The 13,995-nt window shown below is 35.7% G+C and overlaps 1 pseudogene; it reads left to right on the top strand.

Moving 5' to 3' along the window:
- The first annotated feature begins 4,669 nt into the window (after positions 1-4,669).
- LOC140517850 (caspase-2 pseudogene) lies at positions 4,670-7,473 on the top strand (annotated as a pseudogene).
- The last annotated feature ends 6,522 nt before the right edge of the window (positions 7,474-13,995 follow it).

Below are 13,995 nucleotides of genomic sequence, written 5' to 3'. Positions count from 1 at the left end.
TCAGGATTACTTAAGGAAAAAAAATCTCAAAAAAATCATAGATATTAGAAATATTATTTTTAAAGAATGCTTAAATTCCTCTGCATATCTAGAAAAGAAGATAGCATCTAGAGGATACCAGAACATCAATTGCTTGTTAATATTTCATTGTTGTAATATTCCATTTTTATGAACAGGATTTCAAGGATTCTTCCTAGTGACTTTACTTTCTCCTTTTCCCAGGGTTTACATCCCCCAGTGTTAGACTTCCAAAACAAAAAGGAAATATTTTACAGTCAAAAGACTCCATTCCAAAAGAGTAATGTTCAGGTTAGTAGACATTCATCTTATAATAAGTTAATGAACTGAAGTATTGTTGGTTTTGCCTCATAACAACACATTCACACAAAATCTCATCCTGAATATCATAGTATCTCTACCTGTCAGAGGGCTAACTTCAGAATACTTCAATGCTCAGTATTACATGGAATTAATAAATGAGCATCAAATACTCAAATGGATCTACAATCTCATCTACGTGATTATACTCCAATAAATCAGCTTACCACCCACAAATTCCTGCTTATCTGAACTTCACCTAATGTGCTGGGGAACATTTATCACTTTATTTTAACATCATGAAGACACTAGTTGAGCATGTGGCTTTAGGACCATCCCATTTCCCTTTTTATCATATAATTCTTTGATAAAATTGTTTTCTCAAGTTTGTTTTTTTTATAGCCTCTCATTCATTGTATCCCATCTGCCTTGTACCCTTTGGCTTTCTTCTAGGTGATATTAATTTATGATTATGGATAGTTTTCATTCTATAATTTATAGCAATATAGTACCAATAGACTATTTGCATGCAAAAAAAAAAAACATAGACCTTTGTCTCAGGGAAATTTGAGGGTACCTTAAATATTGTATTTGCTTAGATGCAAACCAGTCCAAATTCCTTTAAAAAATTCTGGGTCTATCATGTGATTCATTTGTAATATCTATGATAAATACATAGTTGGGTGGATAAATACATGTATACAGATATGTAGATGGGACATAGATAGATGATAGATAGATAGATAGATAGATAGATAGATAGATAGATAGATAGATAGAGCAATCTTGATAGGTTGTCCATTTACTGGCATTCGTGAACATGAAAAATAAGTATTTTAACAGACTTTCCTACCACATATGTGAATGGATAGATCAGATTCTTTGACAATGGCTCTCCTTTATCCTGGTGACAAGTAGGAATTATTCTGTTTTATGCTTTGTCTTATTTTAATTATCATGGTTTTCAGGAGCAAAGATAACTTTTTTTTCTTTTAAGATTTATATTTATTTATTTTAGTTTTACTTTTCAACATTCATTTCCACAACCTTTTGAACTCCAAATTTTCTCTCCATCTTTTCCTTCCACTCCACACACTAAAATGGCATGCATTCTGATTAGCTTTTACCCAAGTCTGCCCTTCCTTTGTCCCACCTCTTATCCCATTTGCCTTTACTGTCTTGAAGAGCAAGACAGATTTCTATAACCCAATGCCTGTATATTTTATTTCACAGTTGAAAGGAAAAACAATTTTTTAACATCTGTTTTCGAAACTTTGAGACCCAAATTCTCTCCCTTCTTCCTTCCCCATTCAGTCCCATTGAGAAGGCAAGCAATTCAATATAGGCTAAATATGTGTAGTTATGCAAAACATCTCCATAATAATTAAGTTGTGAAAGACTAACTATATTTCCCTCCATCCTATCGCACCTCCTCCACTTATTCTATTTTCTCCTTTGACTCTGTCCCACTTCTAGTGTTTACTTCTGACTACCCGCTCCCCCAATCTGCCCTCCCTTCTATCATCACCTGCCCCTTATCCATTTTCCCCCTACTTTACTGTAGGGTAAGATGCTCAATTGAGTGTTTATTCCCTCCTTAAGTCAAATCCAGTGAGAGCAAGGTTCACTCATTCTTTCTCACCTCCTCTTTCTTCCCCTCCTTAATAAAACCTTTTTCTTTCCTCTTTTATGTAAAACATTTTACCTCATTCTATTTCTCCCTTTCTCCTTCTCCAATATATTCCTCTCTTACCCCTAAAGTTTATTTTTTAAATACTATACCTTCATATTCCACTCACTCTGTGTCCTATATCTATCCATCTATCTATCTATCTATCTATCTATCTATCTATCTATCTATCTATCTATCTTTCTCCTCCAATTACCCTAATACTGAAAAAGGTTTCATGAGTCACAAGAATCATCTTTAGATACAGCAATTTAAAAATTCAACTTTGATAAGTGTCTAATGACTTTTCTTTTCAGTTTGCCTTCTCATGGTTCTCTAGATTCTTGTATCTGAAAATCAAATTTTCTATTTAGCTCCAATCTTTTCATCACAAATGCTTGCATGTCCTCTATTTTGTTTAACCTCCACTTTCCCCCTTAAGGATTACACTCAGTTTTGTTGGATAGGTGATTCTTCATTTTTATCCTAGCTGCTCTGACCACCAGAATATCGCTTTTCAAGTCCTTTGATCCTTTAATGTATAAACTAATAGGTCTTGTGTTATCCTGATTGTACTTCCACAATACTCAAATTGTTTCTTTCTGGCTGCTTCTGATATTTTCTTCTTGAACTGGTTACTCTTGAATTTGGCTACAATATTCCTGAGAGTTTTCCTGTTAGGATCTCTTCAGTGGCTTCTTTTCATTTCTATATTACCTTCTCATTCTAGAATATCAGGGCAGTTTTCCTTGATAAATTCTTGAAAAATGATGTATAGTTTATTCTTTTTGATCATGGCTTTCAGGTAGCCCCATTATGTTTAAATTATCTCTCCTGGATTTATTTTTCAGGTCACTGGTTTTTTCCAATGAGATATTTGACATTTTCTTCTATGTTTTTTTTTTATTCTTTTGGTTGTTTTATAATTTCTTGATTTTTCATAAAGTCATTAGCTTCCATTTGCTCCATTCTAATTTTTAAGGAATTACTTTTTCTTAAGAGCTTTTGGACCTCCTTTTCTATTTGGCCAATTCTGCTGCATTCTTCTCCTCACTGACTTTTTGGACTTCTTTTGCCATTTGGGTTAGTCTATTTTTAAGGTGTCATTTTCTTCAGCCAGTTGTTGTAATGCCAATGAGTATTAACGATCTTCCCCACTCATTAATGGGGAAATCACCCAAATGATAGTTATCCCCTCAAAAGTTGCTTTCCCTTTAGAAAATCAGATCTAAGAACCTGCACAGCAGGCCATCCTGTGTATGATGGGGTCCTTGGTAATACTTTTATGGTATAGTCTTGGCAGGATCTGCAAACTAAAAAGAAAGTATGGTAGCTGGGATAATTGTTTATTGTTTCCCAGTTTTGGTGCCTATGGTTCTGTGGAGCCCCAGGAGTTCCCTGGGATTGTACTGTGTGCAGAGTCCAGGCAGGAGCAGTGAGAACTTGAAATGGAACCCTGGAACAGGAGAGGAAAACTGCCTGTGTACTAACCCATCAGAGGTGGGTAACTATCTGTGTACTGACTTTGGAGAGGTGAGCCATGAAATGGGCATGGACCCAGGCAGGAGCTGGGAGCTGTTTATTTTGTGGGAATTATGTTATATTTACTTAAGAAATGTTACTGTCTATTCAGACACAAGCTGCACATGTAACGGATTTGAAAGATCTTGGGGCCCAATGTAATGATAATGAGAGTCAAAGATCTTCCCCACTCTTAATGGACCTATCCATTAAGGGAAGCTCGATTAGAGGACTTTTTTTTCTTGAAAGGCCCATGCCTTTTGCTAATTTCTAATGAGGCACTGGTTCTCAAGGGTTGTGATACCCTCTGGCTGTGATAAGTGCATATATATATTTTGAGGTGAGGTCTTACTTTGGGGCTTTCTCATTGGAAGTGTTTGGCCAGACAAGACTCTGGGCAGCTGGTAAGAAGCCCCTTGGCTTTGACAAACCAGATGTTGGTGCTTCTCCTTCTGGTAACTATGTATGTAATGGTGAGAAAGATGTATCTATCTGTTGATCTGTGATGTATGTATTGCTTATCCTCAGAGAGTTGGAAACCCTGTCTATTAGTTTTTATTGCTCTGTTTGTATATTCTCTGAAGTTCAGGGTGCTCACTTTTTTACCCTGAACTAAGTAAATGCCATATGTGCTTTACTAAAGTGATTGTTGACCCCTCAAAAGTTGCTTTCCTTTTAGAAAATCAGTTCTAAGAACGTGTACATCAGGCCCTCCTGTGTATGACAGAGTCCTTGCTGATAGAACTGTTGACTCAGTTTTCATGATTTTCACTCATATTTCTTTCCTGAGACATTTCCCACTTCCCACTCACATTTCTCTTTCCAATTTTTTCTCTACTTCTCTTACTTGATTTTCAAAATCCCATTTAAGTTCCTCCATGGCCTACAAACAATTTACATTGCACTTGGAGGCTTTTGATGTAGGAGCTTTGACTCTGCTGTCCTCCTCTGGTTGTATGCCCTAATCTTTCCTGTTACCAAATTAAAATTCTGAGTTCTTTTATGCTGCCCTTGGCTGCCACAGTCACCACTCCCACTACCTTGAGTTTGGACCAGACCCAGTCTGACCTCACTCTTCTCTTTCACCCAGGTCCCACAGAGTTTTCCTACTGTCCTTTTTTGATGTTTGTGGGTTGAGAATTTTGGAAGCTATCAGTTGCAATGATTCAGTTCCCAGAAACCTACTCAGGCTGGTCTATGCCATTGCAGCCCATCAAAATTGTGCTTTGTTCCCTGCCGGGTGCAAAAAACCCTTCCTGTCGACATTCCAGGTTGTCTTGGGTTGGGGATTTGTTTCATTCTGTCATTTTTGGGTTTTATAGGTCTAGAGTTAGTTTTGAGTCATTTTTTACTGGCATTTGGAAGACTTTGGGGGAGAACTCAGCAAAGTCCTTGCTGTTACTCCACCATCTAAAGATAGTTCTATTGTTACATATTGGTTCTTACAAAATTATTATGTATGAATGATGGACATCTTGTTGAAGAAAGGTCTTTAAAACAAACATTTTGTTCTACTGATTTTTTTTTTTAGAAATAATAGACAATAAGCACTGAAGCACCCTGCACTTCTTAAATTTTAGTAAATGATGAGATGGTTTAAAGAAAAGGTATTATGAATATTACACTATTTCCACCTAATGCTTTCATTCATCATACCCCACATGAATGTAGAGATGAATAACACTACATTCATACTTGTTCACTATGAGTAAATCAAGGATGAAGAGCAAAATTTAACCCTGAGTCCAATCAGAGAATGAAAGTATCTTATCTGAGGCATTCAGGCTAGAATAAGAGGGCCTCCAGCTTTGAAAACCCAGATGTTGGCGCTTCTCTCTCTGGTAACTATGTATGTACTGCTTTTGGTCAGAAAGTTGGAAGCCTTGTCTATTGTTTTTATATTTCTCTGTATTTTCTCTGAGGTTCAAGATCCTGACTTTTCCCCCTGAACTAAGTAAATTATATATGTGCTTGATTAAAGTAGATTGTTGACTCTTCAAAAGTTGCTTTCCTTTTAGAAAAGCAGATCTAAGAACCCATATAACTGGCCCTCCTGTGTATGTTGGGGTCCTTGCTGTTACAGTACCCCTGAAAAAAGCAGTATAAAAAAACCTGATGATTGAAACTATGTTCCTCTACCAACTCCATCCTGGGAACAGAGCCTATAATTAACATAAAATTCCAAATCAAGGAATAGGGAAGAGGGGGTCAAGTCAAGATGGTGGAGCCTGGTAAAAGAGGCCTCTGAAATAGTGAAGAGAGTAACACCTTAAAAAACTTAATTGGCAAAATGGAAAAAGAGGTGTAAAAAAAAAGCTCACTGAAGAAATTAATTCTGTAACTCATGATGGAATATACTGCCTATATCCAGAAAAAAAAAAACAATAACTATCGAATCTAAATGTAGACCAAAGCATATTGTTTTTTCTCTCTCTTTTGTTTCTTCTTTCTTATTGTTTCATTCATTAGTTTTAATTCTTCTTTACATATTACATGCCATCATGGAGGAGGAAGGAGGGAAGAGATGGGGAGAAAATTTTGAACTCATGTTATGGAAATGAATATTGAACATTAAAAATGAATAAATAAAACCAAATCTTCAAACATCAGAATTGGAGGAAAAAGGTGGGAAATGATAGAGGTGTGCATGGTAGCCCACCCAGGACTCGGTTGAAGGGGGTCAATAGCTGTGTATGGGGGGAGGCACAGATGAGGAAACTAAGTCAGAGTTCTATCTTGGCTCATCCTTCGAGACAGTTGCAGGTGTCTGAGGCCCAGGATCCAGCATCATGTATGGATTTTGGGAGTCTGGAGAATGGAGCAGAACATCAAGAAGCTCTGAAGAAGAATTGGATCATGCTGACCAAGCAGCTGTTGCTTAGCAAGCTCTTAGAGCACCTCTTAGAGGAGAACATCATCACCTTAGAGAAGAGGGAGCTTATCCAGTGTTTTTGGAGCTTTCTGTGATGCCTTACGGGAAACCAAGCAAGGGCACCTGGAGAAGCTGTTGCACAGAACCCTCTGCAGCTTTCAGTATTTACTGCCACAGTTGGGCTGTAATGATGAATCAAGTCTCCCTCTCCCAGTGTGTGAATTCTGTCCCCATCACTAGCAACTCTGCCTGTCTGTAAATACCATGGAATATGCTCTGGACAATGGAAATGGACCTCCTCAACCTCCAGGTGAAACCCTGTAGCCATAGTTTTGTGGAACACACCACCATTTGGCCTATAGATTGCAATCTCGACCTCGTGGCCTAAAACTGGCACTGAGCAATGTGCAATTCAATGGAGAGAAAGACTTGGAGTTCCAGTCTGGTGGGGATGTGGATCACAGTTCCATGGTAACCCTCTTCAAACTTTTGGACTATGATGTTCATATCCTGACTGATCAGACTGCACAGGAGATGCATGAGAAGCTCCAGAAGTTTGCACAGCTGTCAGCTCACCACAGCACAAATTTATGCATGGTTGTACTCCTTTCTCATGGCATAGAAGATGGCATCCATGGTTTAGATTGCAAGCTACTCCAGTTCCAATAGGTTTTTTAGCTCTTTGACAATGTCAACTGCCAAAACTTGCAGAACAAGCCCAAAGTGTTTTTCATTCATACCTGTCATGGAGATGAAACAGACAGAGGGGTAGACCTTTGAGATAGGAAAAAGCATGTGGCCTCTTCAGGGTGTGAGGAAAGTGATGCTGGCAAAGAAAGGATACTGAAAATGCAACTGCCCACACACTCTGACATGATCTGTGGCTATACATGTCTCAAAGTCACTGCTGCCATGTGAACACCAAGCAGGGATCCTGGTATGTTGAGGCCCTGACTCAAGTCTTCTCTGAAAGGGCTTGAGATATGCATGTGGCAGACATGTTGATTAATTTAATATATTTATCAAAGATGTAGAAGGCTATGCCCATGGTACACAGTTTCATTGATGTAAGGAGATATCACGTACAGAGTAGAACATTAGAGAGGATTCAAAATAAAATGATAAATTTCTATTTCAAGAAAACCTATATAATCAATACTGCATTGTTTTCAAAGCTGTCTATCTTTTCCTTACTTCTTTGTAGGTTTTCTTTTGTTCTCTGTTGTGCACATTTTACTTTGTTTTCCCCCTTCCTTTCCCACCACCTCCCTACCTCACCCTAAAGAAGGCTATAATTAAGTGTAGATACATAAACATGTAGATAAACATCTATAAACATACACATGTGTACTCATAAACACTTATATACATATATGTAGGACTGTACTATGCTTATTTCCACTTGTCACCTGTTTCTCTGAAGGTGGGTAGCATCTTCCTTCATAAGTTCAAATTTTCCCATGCTTTTCTACGTCAATCAGCTCTTCATTTCCTATACCACAGTAATATTCCAACTCAATAACATCGTCTTTGAGAGATTGCATTTGAGTTTTCCCCCCAGTTTTCTGCAATCCTTTTGTATTCTTGGCTATATAAGTTTAATTTATAAAAACAAATTTTAATTTAAAATAACCATAATTATCCATTTTATACTTCAACAATGTTCTCATCTTATAATTTAAGGTCTGACACTGCTGAATCTGCCTCCTTTACATTTTTTCCCCTGGTTTCTTTGATTTCTCTGATATTTGTTCTTCTGTATGAACTGTTATTTTTTCCAACTAAGTAATATGTTTTTCAGCAATTTCATTGGGATGGAATTAAACAAATAGATTAGTTAGTCAAAATTGTTTTTTTAATAATATTGACTTTACCTGCCAATGGACAATAAGTATTATTTCAATTATTTAGATCTGCATTTAGGTTTTGGTATATATACTCTCAGGTATTTTATGCTTTCTAATTATTTTAAATCTTCTAATACAACATTAAATAATATTATTGACTCATAGTGTAGTTTCTCTATTTTTCTCTTTTGACTAAATCTATTTTAGTTTTAACTTTGAGTTCATAATTACTATCCATGCTTTTTTTCCCTCATAACAAATTCTGCTCCTGACCTTTATTTTATCTCTATGTGTTATTTTTCATTTTTATAGCATTTCCTGAAAGTCACATACTGTTGAATTCAAATTTTAATATACCATCAGTTTCCATTTTATAGGTGAACTCATCCCATTCACATTCTAAGCTATAATTACTTGTGTATTTTATTGTGTATTTTCCTCCTTCCTATTTTTCCTCACAATCTTTCTCACCCTACTCCTATCCCTCTTCAGTCCTCTGCTTTACTTTTACCTCCTACCTTGCGCTTCTACTCCCTAAGCAATCAGCCCTCCAAGATTCCCTCCCTTATTTTCACCCCTTACCCTATTGCTTTGCCCTCATTTATTTCTGTATTTAAAAGATTTTTACGCTTTTCTAGATATGTATGTCATTCCCTCTTTAACTCATTCCCAATGAGAGTAAGGATCCCTCATTATCTGTCCTCCTCCCACTAACTTCTTTTCTATCAAGTTTTCCTTTTCTGCCTCATTTGATTGAGATAATTACTTTTTTTAATCTCTCACAAGATCGTTTTATGTTAGAATCACCTCATCATATGCAGCTCAGTGCAAGCCTTTAAAAACATTACCTAAATAATAATGAGAGTCATAAGAGTACTGATAATATTTTCACATATAAGAAGTAAACAATTTGACCTCATTGAGTATCTTATAATTGGTCTTCAAAATTTACCTTGTATTTCTCCTTGATGCTATATGTCAAATTTCCCCTAGAGTTTTGCTGTTTTTGTCACAAACACCTGAAAGTCATTAAATGCCTATTTATTTTTCATTTAAGATTATAGTTAACTTTACTGGGTAAGTTACTCTTGATTGTAATCCCAGTTCCTTTGCTCTACAAAATATAGCATTCCAAGACCTACCATTCCTCAATACAGTAGCTTCTAGGTCTTATGTAACCATTTTTGTAGCTCATGACATTTAAATTGCTTTTTTTCTTTTTATTTCCAGTATTTTCTCCTTAACCTGGGAAATTTGAAACTTGGCTATGAAATTTCTATAAGTTTTCCTCCTGGGATCTGGTTGATTTTTTTCTATGTCTGCTTTGCCTTCTTGTTCCAGAACCACAGGACAATTTTCCTTGATAATTTTTTGTAATATTACATCAACTTTATCATAGTTTTTAGGTAGGCTGACTATTCTCATATTATTTCCCCTCCATTTGTTCTCCACATCAGTTGTGTTTCTAATGAAATGTTTCAATTTTTTTCTACTTTACAAAATTATTTTGATTTTTTTATTACTTCTTGCTGTCTTAGAATGTCATTAGCTTCCTTTTACCCAATTCTAGTTTTCAAGGAATTATTTTCTTCCTAAAGTTTTTGAATATTTACAGTTGGTTGATATTCTTTTCAGTATTTTCTTGATTTTCCTGTATTGTACTTTTTTTTTTCCCTAATTTTTCCTCAACCTCTTTTATTTGATTTGAAAAGTCATCATTAAGGTCCTCCAAGAACTCTTTTTATGCTTGGGACTATTTGACCTTTCTCATTGAAAAAGGAGTAGCTTTTTTTGCTCCCTTGTCTTCCTCTGAATATGAACTCAAATCTTCTCTGTCCCCATAGTAGCTATCTGTGGTTGGGTTCTTTCTCCTGTGCTTACTCATTTTCATTTTTCTTTGCTTCATTTTGTTTTTAGCTATCAGTGCAATCAAGTTAGAGTCTCAAAGGATGGGAATGATGTCCCAAGTCTCAGGTCCTTCTTACTGTTATTTCCTGAGATCTGTCCCAGGGCTCAACTTTGGGCTCTTGTCTCCACTCCTAAACCATTAACGAGGCCCCTAGTCACACTGTCACACAAATAATCTTGCTTCCTGGCCGCAGTTGGGTGGCTGCAAACTACAACTGTCCTCCTTGCCCTGGAACTGAAACCAAGGACTCTTCTCTCCTGCAAGTGTCCACAGCCAACAACCACTGCTGCTGCACTCACCAGGTATGTGCTAGCTCTTCTTCCCCCAAAGTTGCAGGCTGGGACACATCTGGTCAGCCTAGACATGCCTAGTATCCCTCAACAGTGGAAGGTTCTTAAATCTTCTCCTACTCAGTGATGAGATCCCCACATTATCTGTGAGATGAGAGTTTCAAAATCTGAGGCTACCTCTCAATGCAGATGCCCAAAGATTTGTTGTTCATTGATTCTGCAGTCAGCCTGGAAGTATTTATGCTTCACTCAGGCTGAACCTTCACTCCTGGAGATTGGTTCTTTCCTGGGTTCTTCTCAAGTTTTCTTGGGAGAGCAACTGATTAACCCTAAATTTTGTTGGCTGCTCAACATTCCCTCTAAGGCAATGTTCTGTTTTTGTTTGTTTTGTTAAGGAAATTTGGAGAGCTAGGTTTTCTGATCTACTCCATTATCTTCTCAGAATCCTTTCTCATCTTTCTTTGTTTTTTTTCTAAAATCAAGGAACTCATCATTTCTTATAGCATAGCAGTATTCCATCACAATCTTATACCAAGGACATATGAAGAAAGACACTGTATGCAGACAGAGAAAGAACTGATAAAGAGAAGTATGTATAAAATATCTCTCTTTCTCTCTCTTTCTCCACACACACACACCCACCCCCACCCACCCCCACCCACACACACACACATGCACACATACACACCTATTTGTGTTTAGTTGTAGATATACCTAGGGCAGGGAGGAAAAGGAATAAAAAAGTAAATTTACAGGATAACTTTGCTGTATATTTAAAATGAATTGTATCTTGTGCACAATAGATTCACAACTTCATATGCAATCATCTTTTTATTGTACTATGTTATGGAAATGCTATTTTATTCTATAAATTTTAAAAAAGAAATAATAAGACAAAATCAAAAACTGAGAAAACAGAATAAAATGTAAAATATATTATAGAAAAAATGACTTGGACAATAAATTGAAAAGATACTTGATAATTTCAAAAAATTAGCAAAGAAAACTCTCCTTATATTCTAGAACTAGAGAGCAAAATTGAAACTGAAAGAATCTACTGATCATATCCCAAAAGAATTCACAAAGTGAAAACTCCCAGGAATGTTATAGCCAACTTCCAGAGCTCCCAAGTCAAGGAAAATATATTGCAAGCAATCAGAAAGAGAGCATTCAAATACTGGGGAGCCATAGTCAGGATCTCACAAAATATAGCAGCTACCACATTAAAGGAGCAGAGGGCTTGGAACATAATATTCCAGAGGGCAAGAGAGCTAGGATTATATTCACGAATAACCTACCCAGAAAAAAAACTGAGTAAAATCTTTGCAAAGGAAAAAGAAATAATGAAATAGAGGACTTTCAATCATTCTTTATGAAAAGATCAGAGCTAAATAGAAATTTTGACTTTCAAATACAATATCCAAGAGCAGCATTAAAAAGACAAACAGAAAAAAATCACAAATGACTTAATATAGTTAAACTGTTTACTTTTGATATAGGAAGATAACACAGGTATCTTCTAAGAACTTTATTATTATCAGGGTAGTTATATGAATTCTACATGGAAAGAGTGTTCAGGAGAGAGTTGATTATACTGAGATGATATAAAAAAAATAGAGCTGCTCTGGGAGAAGGGTGAAGGGAGAGAAAAAAATAGGGAAAATTATCTTACATCAAAGAGGCTGGCAATAACGACCTTTTACATTGGAAAGGAAAGTTGTTGTGCAGGGGGGGTTGGGGAGTAGCAATGCTTGAAATTCACCCACATGTAAACTGATCCAGATTTGGAAAATAGACATAAATATTCAATTTTCAGTAGAAGTCTATCTTATCCAACAGAAAAAAAGAGAGGAATGGGATAAAAGAAAAATGATAAAAAAGAGGACAAATAAAAGGAGGCAAAACAAACATTAGAGAAGAAACTGGACACAAAGAGAAAGAGTAGGATAAACAGAAGAGAAAGAGAGTTTAGAACTCAATATTTTAAATAAATGTTAATTTTTACATGTAATTGGAAAATATTCAATCACAAGTAATTTTAAAACAGTTAAAGTAAGTCATTTTATCTATAGTGAGGTAGCTTTAAAAATATTTTAAATGATAAATAAGCAACTTTAAAGAACAGAAATTTCTGGATTACACATTCGTCTTAAGAGATGCAAATTTAGAGGGAAGTGGAAAAGTAACATGAATAGTTAGCTGCCTGTATTCTCAGACTGGGTAAATTCTACCAACAATCATACATTTCCAATGGTCAGACAACAAGTGCTCTAGAAGTCCCAATGGATCAAAGGTTCCAGTTGCCTTAGTGCTTCTCCTTGAAGTTACTTTTTTGAAAATTGTTCATTTCATTGGGAACATTGCTACTTTCACAATCTCCATAGAAAATTATCCCTTCTGCCACTGACAGCTACCTTAAGTTCAAAATTCATTGCTCTCTCGGAGCGTCATTCTTATTGAAGTTTCTAAATCTCCTTTAGGATTGGAAGAAAATAATTCTTTGTCCTTCTAACTACATTGGCCTGAAAGCCATACTGGCAGGCTCTACATCAAAAGAACTTCTCCATTTTCAAAAACTTGCCTCTTTCAGGAAAAATAAATCATTTTATACATCATTATCAATAGAATTAATTTGTTACCCTAAAGTCAGTTCTCTGTCACTGGGGGATTTTATCTCAAAGATTAAACTACCATCTGTCAAGAATGTGGATGAGATTCTTGCTTTCAGTAGAAACTGACCTTCATTATCTCTAAAATGATTTTCCACTCTAATTTCTGTGATATAGGACTCTTATATCAGTGAACCACAAAGGATATTGTTTTCCTGTTTGAAAATAATATAGCGCTGAGATTATTAATACCTTATATTTTCGGTTATATATTCCAAGAAGAACAATATTTGTTGATTATTTTTGGGGGGAAATTGAGACTATATTTATCACCTTATTGAAGGGATATAATTATCTGCATTTTCTTCACTTAAAATGTTTGTCATGTTTTCAAGTGAATGATAAAATTTATCAATCTGGAGGATGATATTGTGTAAACAAATACTTGAATGATTGAAATTTTGAAAAAAAAATATTAGAGGATATCATAGCATTTAGCCCAGTTATTCTTAATCACTTGACTGTCTTGCAATGCTTTCTGAGAATGTCTTTTTGTTTTTTTTTCTTGTTTGTTTGTTTGTTTAATATGTGAAGGTATCTTCTAAGAACTTTACCATTCTTAGGGCAGTTAGAAAGATTCTCCATAGAAAGAGAGTTCAGGAGAGAGTTAATCATATTGAGATCACGTAAAAGATAGAAATGCCGTTGGAGAAGGGGGAAGGGAAAGAAAGAATGGGGCAAATTATAGGGAATGGGAAAAGAATAGGGAAAAAGTTTTAAAAGTTTTTTTCATAACTGAAGGAAATAGAAAATTTAAATTAAATACTAGTCAAAGTAAAGATGTAAGTTTTTCTCTATACAAAGGATGAAAAGAAAGAAACATAATCCCCACACAACAGTTAGACAACTATGTCCATACAAAGATTATATATGTGTGTATGTATGTAAATAGAGTAATAG

Source organism: Notamacropus eugenii, chromosome 1 (assembly GCF_028372415.1).
Source record: "Notamacropus eugenii isolate mMacEug1 chromosome 1, mMacEug1.pri_v2, whole genome shotgun sequence".
In the NCBI taxonomy this organism is placed as follows: Eukaryota; Metazoa; Chordata; class Mammalia; order Diprotodontia; family Macropodidae; genus Notamacropus; species Notamacropus eugenii.
Note: the sequence above shows the minus strand (reverse complement) of the source record. Positions and strands in the feature narration are given on the sequence as shown.